This window comes from Amblyomma americanum, chromosome 8 (genome assembly GCF_052857255.1).
Source record: "Amblyomma americanum isolate KBUSLIRL-KWMA chromosome 8, ASM5285725v1, whole genome shotgun sequence".
In the NCBI taxonomy this organism is placed as follows: Eukaryota; Metazoa; Arthropoda; class Arachnida; order Ixodida; family Ixodidae; genus Amblyomma; species Amblyomma americanum.
In genome coordinates this window covers 45,988,192-46,005,302 of record NC_135504.1, presented here as the reverse complement: position 1 = coordinate 46,005,302, position 17,111 = coordinate 45,988,192, and the positions used below count along the sequence as shown (strand labels likewise).

General features: G+C 45.6%; 1 long non-coding RNA gene across 2 annotated transcripts in view; it reads left to right on the top strand.

The window, feature by feature from the left end:
* The window catches only part of LOC144100294 (uncharacterized), a 53,317-nt gene extending 36,962 nt beyond the window's left edge, over nucleotides 1-16,355 (top strand). For both annotated transcript variants that reach the window (XR_013307603.1, XR_013307604.1), the window contains exon 2: nucleotides 16,015-16,355. This is a non-coding gene — a long non-coding RNA (uncharacterized LOC144100294). The remainder of the gene's footprint in view (nucleotides 1-16,014) is intronic.
* The last annotated feature ends 756 nt before the right edge of the window (nucleotides 16,356-17,111 follow it).

Genomic DNA, 17,111 nt, shown 5'->3' with positions numbered 1-17,111 from the left:
CTTAGAGAAGGCGTGAACTCTACCAGTATACTAAACGTGTTTGTGGTATGTTTGCAGCGGAAGAGCACTGTGACAAATGCGAATGCCCGATTTACTCCTTTGGTTCTCTGTGCCCCATCAGCCCCGAAAGTGATTGTATCTGCTACAAAGGCAAATACCGCATTAGTTTTGATGAACGTTGTATGAGCAAGGAAAAATGTGGGGTTGTCTGATAGCCTCACTCGGGCCCCCTATCGCTAAAGTATCTGAAGATAACTACTTCTCGTAGAACTCTCCAGGGTTTAGCAACGCAGGCAAATAAACTAATAAACGATCTCAAATTTTGTGTTTTTATGTCAATGGAAGTCGCAATGCTTGAAGACGACCCGTCTTTTCCACTATATCGTTCCCAATTTTGTTCGCTTTGCAGAGAAATCTACAAAGAACTTGTACATTTAATACAGACGCGAATGCTACGCCACTTTCCCAACCATATTTGTTGTGTACTTCTTCCACACAAACAATATACTTTTTTACACGAAAAGTTGGTATGGTGTCATTTGCAGAGTTGAGCAGTGCCAGAGTCGGCGACAGTAAAATGCAGCAAATTAGCTGTAGTTACAGAATAAGTTCATAGGAGCGACGGATTATATAAAAATGCAAGCAGCAAAATATAAAAGCTTCATATAAACAAAACACCGAAGAAAGTTTTTAATTGACCAAAATGTTGAAGACGCTGCTGAAAACTCCTCTTTTAAAAAATGAACAATTGTGTCATGCTGAAGCGATGGATGTCTGGTTGACACAGACCTCACGCTGTCGTAAAGTATGCATTGCCCCCATAATTTCTCTGTTAATCTTAGATGAAATGAAGTTCTCAAAAAACCGTGCCTGAAGGGACGGGGTGCCAACACTTAGATCTTTACTGTGCATTAGAACGGTGCGACCGCTCCCGTTTCTAAAGATTTCGCATGTTCCTCTCAACGTATAGACATACATCGGTCAGTGCGAGAAAGATGACTCTCCGCGTAGTGTACGATGTCATAAACCACATTCGTTCTGCAAGGTACCAAGCAATGTTTATCTTTAACTCTACCCTCGCTCCCTTCTTGAAACAAATTTGCTTCTTTCTTCTTAAGGAAGTTACAGATCCTCGACAGCAAATTTGCCCCTGAAAACGTCCCGTCTACATTGTAAGTTCCTGGTGCTGTTTTCAACCTTACGGGACAATCTATGTATTATCGCGATCAGTATTTAGTCGGCAGCGAGTGAGCAAGTAATATACAGAATAACTGCGGAAACATGCTTACGAACACCTGCTTTCCGTCCTTAAACGAAATGTTTCACAAACAGTAAAAATTAAGTGTCTACCTTTTTGTTTTGGAAAATGCCTGATGTCACTTTGGCATGGCAAACCGATGATAGCGCTCTTGCGGTGACGTCACAGGAGCTAAAGAATGTGTTGCGCACCGATCCTGGCGAAAGCACGGCATCGCTTATTAACGGCTCGCTTCTGACGCCTTGTACGCGCTATAAACGCTCACAGGACAGCCCTCTATATAATTCAAGCTATTTATAACCATTTGTCAGGCACCGCTTTTAGGGACCCTTTAGAACCCAGTATAGCGTGCTTCTCTGCTTGAATTAAGGGATAAGTACCGTGTTGCTGATAGAACGCGTTGGCGCTCAAAGGAAGAGCTTTTGCAAAAAACAAACTAGATTACTCACCGTTATCGCGCTAAAGACTGGAACTAAGAGATTTGCAGCAGCATCATACCCACCCGCAGGAGTGCACCCACTGAGAGGGGGAACGTGATTGCGCGATTGCCGGTCGCGCTTTCTCGGGAGCGCAGTCCCTGACCTAGGTCTCTATGACGGCTAGCTTCAACATCAATAACACAATTGCATTTTATAATCATGTAAAAAAAGAGGCAGCAGTGTCCACGCAATTTTCATTACAGTGTTTATTCTATTTTTGAAATGCCAAGAAAGCATGCTTTTTATTTTGTTTCTTAAGTGTTCGGGCGAACACTGCAAACGTCCTGGAGGTATCTGCTCATCGACGGTCAGTGCTCTGTCTCAATGTATTTCACTTAGTAGAGCGCTTTCCCATTCTCTTGAAAATTTAACTGATTCAGCATTTAATCGTGTCGAAATGAGCAAAAGAGTTTGAGATGTGCCTTTAAATAGTAAGCTGCGAAAATCATGAATGGGTGCAGAGGACGAAAATGTGGGCATTCGTGCTACCTTCATTCGTATTTTGTTTGTAGCTGCAGGAACACCACAATTTCCCTGACACATCTGAACGACAAAGACTCTGGACCAAACATTTTGGACAAAGACCTGGTAGTGTGCGTCCGCACTCTCAAGTCACCAGTGATACACATCGTTACTAAAGGAGGGTGCACTTATCCTTCCGCAACTGTTGGTTTGAATCCAAATTAGGGTTAATTTGTGGGAAATGTTTAACGAATTTGCTGTTCATGAAATGAAATTCAATTGGTTTTTGAGGAAAGGAAATGACGCAGTAAATGTCTGACATATCTCGGGAGACGCCCGAACCGCGCCGTAAGGGAAGGAATAAAGGAGGGAGTGAAACAAGAAAGAAAGGATGTGCCGTAGTGGAGGGCTCCGGAATTATTTCGACCACCTGGGGATCTTTAACGTGCACTGACATCGCACACCACACGGGCGCCATTTGTACTTTGCCTCCATCGAAACGCGGCCGCCGCAGTCGGGTTCGAACCCGGGTACTCCGGCTCAGTAGCAGAGCGCACTAACTACTGAGCCACCCTGCCAGGTACGCGGTTCTTGGGCCGTTCCTCAACTGTGCGTTGTCATCGTTGTGGAGCATGGCGCCATCTTCAGCCCACATTGTCATGTCAGTTATGAAGATGAACAGCATCTGTGCTCCTTGCCCGCTGATAGCCCGCACACAAGTCTCCTGCTTGAACAGGACCGCCAAACTCCGTCGAAGAGATGACTGGCGACCGATGCTCGAACGTTTTTCGGTCACCTCTACAGGTCTGTATAAGTCCGACGACCGTACGCAGGTCGTCCCAGAGTCGTCCGATGCAAATAAATTACCGGTTCAAGAAAATACCATATGCAACACGTACGGCGCTTAGGTCGACAAAGACAGAGTTAAAGAGAACACGAGCGCTTAAGGCGCAGCAGTGCTTGGCTACGCACTTGTTACATATGTTCATGTTCCAACAATCCAAATCAGAGGCACTTCAGAAAAAGACCCATGGACGGCGAAATCAGACGTTCCGACGTCAGATCTCGGATGTGCAGTTTCAGAACACTAGCGGAGGTCGTGCAGAGCAACCACCTGATACGAGGGACGCCTTCAGGATGAGGAGAAGCCGTTCATTGTGCTTGGATATCCGCACGATCTCCTGCGGTTTAACCTGTGTGCAGAGTGTAAACGGGACGTTATCAGCAATAGCACATATTATTGCAGTTTCGCACCCCTCTCGAAGTCCCTGGTGGGGGAAGCAGCTTTTAATTATGTCAAGTTATTCACACACCTATCACGAGCGCTCAAAGTGTGAGGTTTCTTGTCAGTCGCACCCACCATGAGACAGCACCCGCTTGTTCGAGATACTTTCGTGGTGTGTGCTGAGTAACATTATTTACTTTACAGGCGCTCTGGTAGAAAGTTTCTATCCTGCGTGTTCGTTCCCGGAAGCATTCTTTTAAACGCAGTGGCTCCTACTCCCCGTACCTGCTGCCTTCCACGCCAAGATTTCGTCTGGCAGCCAAGGAAGTGATTACACACTGGTAACCTGTCGGCAGAAGGCAGTAAAGAACGTTAATGCGAACACACTCAGAGATAAGGTAGCTTGAGCAAGGAGACTATTAGTGAGCATCATTGGCACAATGATTTTTGACAAATATATGGACATAAATACTAAATAGGTCGCCCGTGCTGAAGATTTATCCTGGTGCTGAAACTGCAGTGTTTCATGCTATGCCGACAAGCATTGCATCAATTTGGCAGTCACCTCATATTCTACAGCAAGAAGAAAGGTAAAATATTAAGCATTTTATTTTCGTGGTGTGCGTAGTGATCAATTAATCCGTCACAGGCAGGCAGAACAAAGTGTTGTTCATTGAATATGCGCGAATAAGAACTAAAACGATTGCGTGATAAGAATTTGCTGAATCATTATTGACTCTCTTAACGTTGTGGTTCAAGCAGAAAGGTGATTTTTGCGCCTCAGTTTTGGTTGTCCTTGAAAGAGAACATTAAAAGCTTGATTCTCAGTATCAGAGATAAACTAAGCATATTTGGTTACTAAGACCAGGAATAGCTGCACGGGATTCTGCAAGTTGAAAACCAGAACAAAATTTCTTGCAATGTGTGTCAAAAAGTTTCTTATATACCATAGCTTGTATAACCAGTTAGCTTGAATAAATTAATTAGCACTGGGCCCACAGCCTCAAATTGCCGCGGAGCAACTCACTATTGTGGTGATCAGCCCTGTGACACATCGGAAGGGGGTGATAAGAATCTCTGGCCCTAGACAGGTAGCCATGGGAAACTGAACCAGGCAGCATTTCTTGCAAGCGCCTTATTAAACGAGATAGCCTAGACATGCTACTCGAGGAACTAGCTTGTAATGAATGGGATGTCATAGGTCTCAATGAGGCTAGGACAGATGAGGCACAGTTCTGTACTATACTTTATTATCATAGATTAGCGGTCACACGAGAGCGAGGTGTAGCATTCCTCATCATTCAGAATGTAGTTCGCAACATTAGTAAATTCTTTAGCATTAACGACAGGATGACATTTATCGTAATTCCATGTAATAAGAAGTACAAATGAAGCAATTGCAGGCCTGTGTGCCTACTTCCAGCCTTGATGACCACATCGTCAAAGACTTTTATGAAGACTTGGAATTAGCAAATTAAAGATTTGGATGGGGACTTAAGCTCCGCCTTATGGGTATAACGCGATAGCGTAATGAACTAATTCCAATATATGCAGAATTGGTCATTCTCTTCTTTACAGTAGTAGATCCCTTGGAGCCTTCGTGAAACTTCTGGATCAGTGGTGCAGCAGTTAAGAGATAAGCAAGTGCCCTGCTCTGGCAGGTGCTGCGAACACTGGGTGTTGGCGAACCAGGTTGCTCTTGCCGAGTGAAGAATCATTACTTTAACTGCCACCTGCCACGGTGGGCAGTTTGCTCATAACCAGGAAAGTAGCTTGTGAGACGAAGAATTCATAGAACTGTCGGGCCGTGTCCGCTCGTCTCTGCCACTCTTTCTGAGGAATTTCTGCTCAATGCTGAACAATAACGTTCAGGTAAACTGCGCTGCTATATCCTGGTATGATTCCTGTGGTGGGTACGGCTCCGCAAGTGCTGCACCTTGGCTCAACACCTGACTGTTCATCTGGCATTCCGTCAGACTCAACGCAGCAGGCCATGCCTGCTGTGCAAGCCCTACCTGCTGCCTCAAACCTGGTCTCTTGCAATCACTCTCTGCACCAGCTGCATCAGAACTAGGATTTCCAGAACCTCATGGACAATGCACCCCTGATGCTTACAACTCAATCCTTGATCCGCCACTACCTACGGGTCGGGGTAATTTTTCTGGTTCGTAACATTCTTCTACTATCATCTATATGGTCATTACTCAGAAGTCCGGAGAAGGGTCTCAGAGATTTATTCATGTGCCTTCAAAGCGCCGTTGCTGCTCAAAGCGGCCACTTATGAGTGCAGATACTCCGAACGTACCTAAAACTCCTAAGCACAACCTTACGGCTCTCATATAACCACTTCATTACGGGCACCGCATTACCTGCTTTAATCCACTGACATTGAGACAAGGATTAGAATGTGTGGCTCCAGACGGCGTTCTTCAAGTTCATCCCAACGAGCGCCTAAACCTGCTGGCAGTTAACATCCGTACAGCGCACACAACTGAACACCTCTTGCAAATAAGAAGCATAGCTGCAGTTGCAGTTCAAGCCAACGATCCTCGCCCCAGCAACTGTGGCGTGGGTGTCATTGAGGGTGTCCCCTTGGAACATTCTCAATCAGATATCTACTGAGCGCTACTACAGAGAGCGCCGATTAAATCATCCGCCGACTTGGAAACTCACAAAATATTCTTATTGTATTTGTGACAGAATCTGCTCCGTGATACCTTATTCTCAGATAACAAGGTACCATGTGTACGAGAACATTCAAACACCACGGCAATGCACCAAATGTCAACGCTTCGGCCATGTGGCTAGCGCTTGCCGACTTGCGTTGCGCTGCTCTCGTTGTGGTGGCAGCCATGACCGAAATGAATGTGCAAGTGATAACCCTCTTTGTCCAAAACGCAGTAAGCAGCATGAGGCGACGTTTTTCCGCTGCGCTGCTGATTAAAAGGAGAAAACCATAAAGAAGTACAAGAACTCAAACAATACAGAATATAAGTCAGTAAAAACTGCTCTATTTGAGTAAAACCAAACCCGGGGAAGTCGCCGCAGGAAAAATTCATCGCAGGAGAAGAAAGCTCCCCAATCGCCGGACAAAGATACAACCCATCACCTGCGTATTGAGGACGTGATTGAGTTTTCTCCTCTTTCACAACGCCAAAATGTTGAGTCACCTCCCGTAGCGAGTACTAAAGTGAACCCTCCACGGCACCGGCAGTATTCAAACTGGAACCACACGCGCGAAGGATCTATTCGCCAAAACTCGGATAGTACCAGTTCCTTACTGTGCTCGCTTGTTGACGCTGTCGGCTGTTTACTTACCCCACATTCCTCGCCGGTGGCGAAGGCCGTCCTAACAATCCTTGAATTCATTGCACCTCTTCTTGCACAATGACGGTAGCAGTCAATAGACCAGCTACTCTTCCTAGATGCAAAGGATCCGTAACAAGGCCACCATCTTCTAATGGAATGCATGCAGCCTTCGTCCATGACTGTCTGATTTCCGACAATTTGTCTTTAAGCATTGTTTCCCGATCATTGCCATCTCAGAATCCCGTCTGCGTACTACTATCAGTCTTTCAGGTTATACCGTTATGAGCTCGATGACAGGTGCTGACATCACCATAGTTATTTTAAATGTCCGGAAAGACATCACCTTCATTCCACAACCCATATCTGCCGACTCATGGAATGAATTTGTTGCAGCCGCCGTCAAGATCATGAACCTTTCCTTCACAGTGATCGTCGGGTACCTACCCACGCGTGTCAACTCTGACGTCGACCGCCTTCAGGATATCGTACCCAGTAGCCCTGCACCACACATCATAACGGGAGATTTCAACGCACATCAGCCTGCTTGGGGAGGCATCAGATATACAGCCAGAGGACGACAGTTATTTATTTTGCACAGTGCCACAATTTTAGTTTCCTCAACAACGGCCAGGCAACTTATTATCAAGGTACAAGATCCAGTGCCTTTACCATTTCGATGATTTCTGATCGTCTGTCGTCTTCAACAACCTGGAGGTTGATAAGGAATCTCATACCAGCTATCATCGTGGTGTGATCCACAGCATGAATATAGACCCCTTCTATGCATCGGCCTCACTTGAGACTTCCACATGCCAGGCAATATAGACAGACGTGATCAAAATTGCCTCCAGCGAATTCGCTTTTATGTTGCATTCACTAAATCATATTTACATAAAATTGGTGCAGCAAGTAGCCCTGTTTGCCCCACATGTGTTGTGCCCGAGGATTTTCCACATTTGATCCCCCACTGCCAACTCTTCAACAATAATCGCAAGGCACTTTTAAGTGCTTTAGGACTACGACAGAATAGCCCCGTGCACCTAGAGCATAAGTTTGGACCCTGGAGGGACGCGGCTTCGGGTGTGCGCAGGGCAAAAGCATCTTTAGTGTTTTTAGGAGGCGCAGGTTTGGTGTACATTCTTTAACAATTGTGTTTCTGTGCGTGTGCTTGATTTCACTATTCACCCTCTCTTTTTCTCTTTTCCTTTTTTCACCATCTTCTCTACACTTCTCTTCTTTTAACGTCACCTGGAGTAGCATGCCAGGCCGAGAACCAGGCAGACCTCTCCTGTTCCATTAATGTCCTTCTCATCCTCCGCAAGATCACGTGACCTAGGCGGCCAAACTGCCTCGCATGTTGCTTCTCTGCCATTTTTGAAGACGTTTTCGCCCATGGTTAAGGATGGCGACGGCTGCGACGGCGGGTATTCAGCGAGACTAGCTGTTTAACGCCCTAGCGATAAAACACAGTAAGTAGTACTGATGCGGAATTCCATGAGAAGGTAGGTAGAAGCAGGTTGAAGACCAGGCAGTAGGCGAATCTGGCATAGCTTCTAGGAAAAGCAGAGGGAGAAAATTAGTGCACTTCTCAGATACAAATAATTTAGCATTCAAGAGTGCCTTCTACCCCAAACGAGACAACAGGAAGCGGACCTGGAATATCCCCAATAGTGAGACTAAAATGTAATAGCCTTCATACTACACTATGCGCTATATCGTGCAGAATCGAAGGTCATCGGAAAGGTGCGCTGTAGTGAGCACAGGATAGGAAGGTCTCGAATTAGCCCAGACTTGAAGACGGAGCGGAGAAAACTTTTCAGGCGGAAGTCATGAACGAGTTAGCTGCGAGAGGGAAGGTAGAAGATTTTAAGATGTCGCTGCTTAACAGATATTAAGCTTTAAGTGAGGACGACAAACAATGTTCAAACAATGAATGATAATCTTACAAATCTAAATGCACGGTGTGCAGTATACTTGGAGGTAGGATGGCAGGACAGAATACCGGGGAGCTCTATCCTGATACGAAAGATCTTATCTGCAGGATCTTAGACCTGTAGTGTTAGAAAATACAGATAGGCATTTCTAATTCCCAAATTTAAATACCTCTTAACTAGCAGGGGTCAACATCCCAAGAGCAATATTTGAATATCGCAGATACATTTCGGAAACGGCGAAATTTTTAAAAATGTCTTGCATATGGTAGAAGCGGGAAAAATTACCCCGGTTTTCGCAGGACTTCATATGTTCCCTTGGTCATTTGATTCACCGTGCACTTCCGCCTCGACCATTCCTTTCTCCCCTCAATCTCCTTTCCCCCTTTCCTTTTATTTCTCTCCTCTCATTTATCATTTCACTTTTAGCTTATTCCCTGCACCTCCCGCTATCTTTTATCAGGACCCTTGGCTTCTACACTCCTTCCTGCCTTTCTTGCTCTCGCGCTTTTTCGGAACGTGCCCCATTTTCTCTCCTCTAATTTCGTTTTTTTCTGTCTCTGCTTGTCTCGTTCTGACGTTTCACTTAATTTCTTTATCTTAGCCATTCATGTCAACGCATCCACTCAAACGGAGCAACAAGTTTCAGCGGCACACAGCATTTCAAGCCCACGTTTTCTATCTACACCCCTCGATTCCTTTCTGCTGCGCTCGCCTATTTCCATTCACAGTTATGCAGGCCAACCGGTTAACCCTCTTTCTCAGCCATCATCCCTGGACAAGTTTTATATTCCACAACCTAACACCATTCCCACTTTACGCCCTCTCCCTCTCACCGGGAATTCCTCGTCAAAGGGAAGGCCTATTGAAGCCCTGCCACTAATTAACGCTTTTCCCAAAGGAAGACAAATCCTCTTGTTGAAACGTTGTGAAGAACATTGAGACTTTCCCTTCCGTTGTTCACTTTGTGTGCATCAAGAAATCATCTGCCTGCCCTCTTTCTACCATAGATTCTGGGCATGGGTGGCAGATATCGGTTGCGTTGATACCATTTGCCGCTACGGGCGTAAAAAAAGTATGGGATGAATTTTTACGATGCTACAACCCCTTTGCAGCAGCGTAGTCACGATCGAGGTTTGGCAGCAATAGTTCATCTCGGCTTCGGCAGTTAGTTATGCATCGTCGTTAGTCTCAGTGCGCATGCAATTTCGTCGGCGGCACGCCGTAACATTCCTGGACCCCATGAGCACGCCGCTTGCGCTCAGACGCTACAACTGCCGCGGAGCCGCTACAGGTGGTAAAACATTCCCCTGGCGCTGAGCTGCTCTCCCTCACTGCTATGCCGCACCAAGCGCAGCTGGCGGACGTCTCACCTTTTGCTCTTGCCCTCCTCTCCCGGTGTTTTTCTTCTATTTCACCGCCCCGCCACACCTCGCGCAGCTGTCGATTCTCTCAGCCTCCGCTGTACCCTCTGAAGCTCTCCACCCGATGTATGGTGGCTAGAAGCCATAACCGGAGGCTGCGCCCTTCTTGTGCGGTGCGATGCCTATTTATCGCCGAGTTTTTTCATGAAAACTAGTCGCTGGAAAACACCATATTTTTCCACTTTCTTATTCGTCCTGCCCCTTAGTGCGGACTACGTGAAACGAGTGGAAGATTTTACAATTATTTGTGGAGTGCAATGTTTTACGAGCTGTCAGGGTAGAAATGTTTGTTTGAGAGAACGTTGGATATCACTTAAAGGGCAAACGCGCTTCTTAAGCTAAAGCAGGCGATCAAGAATAGCCCCTTCGCAAAGCTCATTACAAAATTGTAGGGCCATCTAATTTGAATGCTACGAATGGGAAAATCTCGGCATTTGTTCTGCAAAGAAAGGAGACACAAAACATATACCGATCTTTAAAGGGAAGCAGAATAGAACTACTTATTCTTCGAATGGACTGGCTGAAAAGCTGTGAAAATAAGGCTACAGTGTTGTGAGGAAAGCTTATTATTTTCATATTCTGCACTAGGTCGAGCAATGAATGACTAAGCGATAATATTTGGCAAATGCGGCAAACAACATTGTTGGTTTTGAAAATATTCTAATTGAAAGAAGACAAATTTGCTATTGGGGGGGGGGGGGTGCATAAACCACAAGCTGCGTCGCAGTTTTGATGTCATCTCTATTCTTCTCAGAAATCACACTGGGATTTGACTGACTTCCTGGTGATTCATCTGTAATAAAAGCAAAAAATTATTCCTCCTGGTGTTGCTTGCTTTTGCATCTAGCGCCTACTATTACTCTTGGTTGGCATAAGCTCCCCTCCCACCTCCCTCTACCACCACCCACTCCCAATATCCCCGCTAACTTCGCAGAAATAATGCTGCCATTAAGCAATTCTCTTATTCCTCCGTTTCGGTTATTCCTCCGGGTTGACTAGAGTATTCTGTCTGTATGTGGGGAATAGGCTAGATTGTACCTCGTCATCTTAACTGAAATAACTTTAAATACCATTTCGTCCCTATCCACTTTCTGCGCTTTATTTGTCAAGGTGGTATCTGAAAATTTCCTTTCGTTCGTTGTTGAAGGGTGAGTGAAGTGCTAGCTGCTACTGCGTTGTGAATATAAAACGCAAAGCACAATGGCAACTGGTGGCAGATAATGTACGAGTCATACACGACCGCCCAGTTTCTCACGCAATTATTGTTACCCTTTGATAGTGTGCGTTGCGGTGCATGTTCGCAAATCTGTTATTCCCTGCTCTCTCGCCTGTCACGCATGACGCAATAAATTTGCTATTGCTCTCAAATTCATTTCTTTATTTGACGTTACTGTCAAGACACATCGGCTACCTACTTTCTGACCTGTATAGACAGCTGGCTACCCAGAAACAGTTTGGCAGAAACGCACCTCTGTGAAGTTACGCAAATAGGAAGACCTAAAGTGCACTAAAAATCAACTCTATTGGAAAAACAACAAACAAAGAACAAAATTCGGCAAAGATACTTAATACTACTTACGTGTGAGAAGGCGTAAGCATTCCGCTCACTTTGTGAATGCAGTCACCACGGGCCGTCATGTAACGCGATGCCACGCAGCGGGCAAATCTACCTATGCAAGGTACTAAGTAGCCACCGTGGATTGATTTTTCTGTATTTAACATTCATGGGTACCTGAGAGTCTTCATACAACTCGTGGTGGAGTGGTGCAGTGGTTAAGGAGTGCACCGCTGCCCTCCACCGCGGCAGGTGCTGCCACCGGTGGAAATTCTGCGGTCCATATTGTTCTTCCCGAACAGCCTCGCGCGACCAATCATTAATTTAGCCGCGACATACCAGGTTGCATTAGGACGCCATCCTTTACGGGTAGGATTGAGCGTTATCACATACACACACAGATCGGTTCCCGCTCAATGTGGCAAGTAAGGCTATAACTTAAAGAAACTGTTCTTGATCATGCTGTCTTTTAGAAATCAATCGAACCAAAAATTAGCTGTGATTAAAACATTTGCTAACCCTGGCGAAAAGCGAAAGCTTCCTTTGCATGGAGCACTGCCGAACGGATTGCCGGTAAAGCGCAGATGAAATGCACAGGTAGCCCAGTCAAACTCATAGAGTCTCAGTTGAAACAATCTCCGCGTCCAGTGCCAAAGTTACAGCGTCGCTCGTTAGACGGGACACTTAGAGATCACATGGCTGAGTCAGCAGATGAAGTTAAAAGGTCACGTGGCCACGATTGGTATATGGTGATGACGTCAGTAGGTCACATGACCTGTCACGTGACACCATGTGACACCAGTCACGTGATTTCACTCACGCTGCCCTCTTGAAAAGCTAGCCTAGTGAAGCTTTTGCTTCAAGGATATGGCTTATAAGGTGGGGAGAGTGACTAATAAATAAGGCGCTGCTGATACCCTATTGACACGCAGCACGCTCACAGATGTGCGGCTGCATGATCGTTGCATTACGGTTTCTCGGTGGCCATTTAGTATTCGTCAGTGTTTCTTTAGAAATACTGATTAAAATACACAGCTCAAAATGAAGTGCTGAAGTGCTTGTATTTAAACGCGCGGTCGCCGTGTTGATGTGCTGCAAATTGCCAGCTATCCAGTGACCATTTCTTAAAACATGCTGCATGCACCAGCGATCTCGATGAACAGCAGCTTCGTAAGCATTGAGATAACGCTTGATATCAGGGAGCATGCGCTTACTGTAACGCTGGTCAGTCAGGTGGTCTTCATTGAAAAGCGGCATCTGAAATCTTATTATATACTACATTTTTCGACTAGCTCTCCACTGGCAATCTTCGTCAAATGTCCCTCTGACCAACGATCGGGCGCATCCTTGATAAGTTGCGTATTGTACTTGTAAGAACTGGCATTATTTTGAATGGACGCCGAAACTAAGACTGGGAGTCACAGTGAGGTAGGTCGCGCTAAAAACTCCACGTTTCCGGCTGCCCTCGGGCAAAGAACCGATTGTAGACAGCGTCTGAATTCCCGTCCCTCCTTCCCGCTTACACAAAAAGTTATGAGGAAGCAGGTGAAAGCGGTCACATGATCACGTAGCGCATACCCCTCATAGCACTCTTGCTCACATCCTACTACTACATAAGTAGAAGATCATATCATGTGTATTAATTATCGCACACTCCAAAAAAAGGTTTTGTTCGCCTACAACAATCACCTAAAACGTTGCCTATATGAAAAATGCAGGAGCAACCTCCTCTGCCACCCAGCACTTATCCTTTCACAGGTCCGTGGCAGAAGCAGTTGCCTCAACGCAGTCTCAACTAAAAAACCTGGGCATTCGCGAGTTTTTTTACGCTTTTCAAGGCAGTGATTTAATAACTCGGTTTGGCTTGTGTTTATCGTTTCTTGTCGAAACATGATAATATACCATTGATTTCGGCGGTCACTAAATTTATTCAGTATCCCTCATCATAGAAACCGACTGTGCTAAATGGCATCTCCAAGGGTAGTAGTTGAGGGCGCTGCTTTCAAGAAAACACAAACATAACTGACTGTTTTGAACAAGCGCATTATGTTAGTACGACCTGTTCTGCATTAGCGAGATTGTTTTTGAAATACGCTATTATTATGGGGAGCGTAAATCGGCGGTAAACCTTACCTGAATTAAAAAATAAAAATGCGCTGGCATTTGTTTGCCTGTTTTTTTTTTTGTTTATTTGTCAGAGAACTCTGAAAAGTACTACCATATTAGAAATCTTACCCCATAACTTTTAATAGAAGGCTAAAAAATTTCGCAGAAATTTCGACAGTTTGTGGCGAGCGTAAAACTTATCTTCAGTCCTCGACGATGCACTCACAAAACAATTTATACAGTCACCGTCAGCTTTCCTCATTTTGTGAAAGTAAGGCTTACTATTACTGACTGAACTGAAGTGTTAAATGTGTGTTCGAATCCACGATTATGTCAAAGCCGAAATGAGTATATATGGAAACGTAATCCAGTAGTTTTCTTTGCCATTACAAAAAAATAGTCTGCTCATCTTTCGATAATCACTTCCGATAATGAAATGACATGACTAAGTTGTGCTTAGTCTGGTCCCGCAGACTTGCTGAGATTATCATAAAATAAAATTTACGTAAGTGCAAAACTTGTAGCCAGATATATGGTAAAGGCAATTGGGAAATCATGCGTTCTAGTTCCAAAAGTGAAGAAATTTCAATTTCCCAGCCGATGTTCCTAACGGATTCGTGTTGTGAGAATTGTAACCGTGTCGTTGAAGGAAAATGCGCAGATTGAACATGTACAGCCAGTGACAGAAGTATACAACCCAAAGCATAGATTTCCTGAATATTACCGAGAGGAAAAGCTGGCGCCACCGACTATGCCAGTTTCTGAAGAGCCATTAAAGCGCATTTCATCTACAGTGGGAATGCTGGGAAGACAGCAAAGCGCACTTGGCTTGGCCCTGAAACTTGAGTACGACTGCGGAAATACAAATTATCGCAAATTTCATGTAGAAACGAACCGTTATTTTGTAGTCAGTATGTGCCGTAATAAAATAAGGTAACTGTAAGTCACAGTAAACGAGCAGAAAAGCATAGAAGCGTTGAATTTGCCTATAGCAAGAGAGGGCTTTCTCCTCATGCCGCCGAACATAGGTAACCGTGTAAAATAATTTATGTTTTAACAGACACGCTTTTTAAAGCAAACATTCTTTCAACAAATTGTTAGCGCTTAAAGTGGTACATTAAAGGAGCTTTATTATAGGCATTGTGAAAAATATAAACGTTCTTTTGTGCCGTCTAACTTGGCGGGAAGCGACCTATGTCCGTGCATAGGCAATGTTTGTGCCGTGTGAAACTTGCCAGAGCCCCCGATTTTCGAAGGAAAACTATCTTGCGGACACAAATTGCTGACTCCCAGCATGTCCTGGAGCTGCGCATACAGATTTTGCCAAGAAAAACGTGCATTAGGATGCTCAAACCTCTCCTACCAAAACAAAGCGACGGCCGTGTTCATGCTAGCAAGTCCAACATGTTGGTATTTGCTAGAATTAATCCATTAAGTAGCAGTCGTTCCCGCATATGCAATGATCGACCACCATCGGTCTTCGAAATCAACCAAACGGAATCCTCGACGAGTACGTTAATACAAGTTGCGCTTGTCGAAGTGCTGTCTCCGAGACTCCTACGGAAATTATGCAGAGTGGTCACGGCAGCAAATTGCCGAGTTCTCAGTTCAAAAATAACCTCGTTCCCTGATTTCGCATTTCAATGCACATGTAGCAAAGGTTCCCGCTGAGCAAAATACAGCTTGTTGCGTAAAAGGCTCCCAGTGAGGGGGCAAACGGAGTTTAGGCCTAACAGGCAGCAGACACCGCGTGCAACCCACTTCGGGTCAAGCGCCTTCGGATGCTTCGCATCTCAGCTGCTTGCGATGCTGCACTACAGTAACTGCACTACACGACCACTAAGCGCGCGAAACACCAGTAAAAACTTCAATGATAAAGACGAAACTGAACAGGCAGTCAACGAGTCAGTAGATGTCAATCCGATTTGCTGTCTTCCCAGCATGCCTCCAGCCTACATGGAGTATGAAGTGAAAAGCCGCCTGCTTTCCCTCTGGTGTAAAGTAAGAAACTCTAGCCCAAGAAGTTTGTCTCCGAGGCCTGCAGCGTGCCCGTTATGCATCTTCAGCGACCCTAATCTCCCGGAACAGGAATGGCTTCGAGTCGCCATTCATCCCAAAGTTCGGCCTGATACATGTGCTAGGGAGCTGCGCCAAACAGCTTATTAGCAAATCCCTTGGGCTGCATACATATGACAGAGGCTGTATACTTGCACAGGCAAGATTAGTACAGATGGCAATTTCTAATCGTTGTTCTTTTTTTTTCAGCGCACAAGGGACCCGATCTAAATGCTCACTGTATGTCATGCAGCTGCGAGAATATGGTCTACAACTTCTGCGAGCTCAACGAAAAAACGAACTGCTTTTGCGTTGACGGCCAATACAGGAGAGGCACTGATGGACCGTGCATCGCGGTGTCTCAGTGTTACGCCTAGACTCTCTCTCAAAATGTCAGCCGTGATCCGCACCAGCTGTCTCAAGAACAGGCATCACGTGTTTTGGATACATCTACCGGCAGCCCGAAAAGACGGCGCGCACATCTCAGGCCCATACGCTTTTAAGGTTTGTCGCGATCTTGGTGTAGCGAAAAAGAGCATACAGCACTAACCAGGACAATAAATAAAAGGCATAAATGCTCACTTGCACTTTTTTATCATCCCTCCTGCTAGTATGATGGGCGCCAAGATGTGCCCTCCCGCGAGGAAACGTCAGCACCTCTGTGAGATTTTCGCTCTTTTGTGTTTTCGCCGCATAACCTGGGCGTGTGACGATAAGCATGTCCATGTTAAAAACCTTAAAAGTCGTTAGCATTGACAGCATTGACGCTTGGTTGGCGGATACTATTTTGTAATGCGATATCAACAAAATACCTTTTGCAGGGTGCAGGTGTGACATTGGGGCGCGGTCAGTATTTTGATGCAGTGGGAGAGGAATAGAGAAGCGACATGAGTGGCCACCGGCTCCAAAACAACCACCAGAGATTGCGCGCTGCATGGAGTGGATGTTTGGTCTAGGAATGTGGCAGCTAAGTCCTGTGATGCGTCCCCGCGGTGTAAGGAACCCACTCTTGGTATCTGGTATACTATCGGCGAAGAGTCGAGAGCGAGGTTAGAGTCAAGTTCGATGGCGTCAAGGGACTCGCTTGACCGCTCGTGAAATAGGGCGGATGCCCTCGGGACAGCAAACGGCTGCACAGGAGAAACGAATAGCCGCGGCTGTCTGTTCAACTCGGTGGAAGTGTCGAAAGATTGTGATATTGCTAGGGGGAATGCAGCGGGTGAGGGGGAAATGAGCCGCTAAAAAAGGCTGCCTGGGAGGGACATCATGACCATAAACATAGAAGGGTGAGGGTTCGGGCTGGTGGG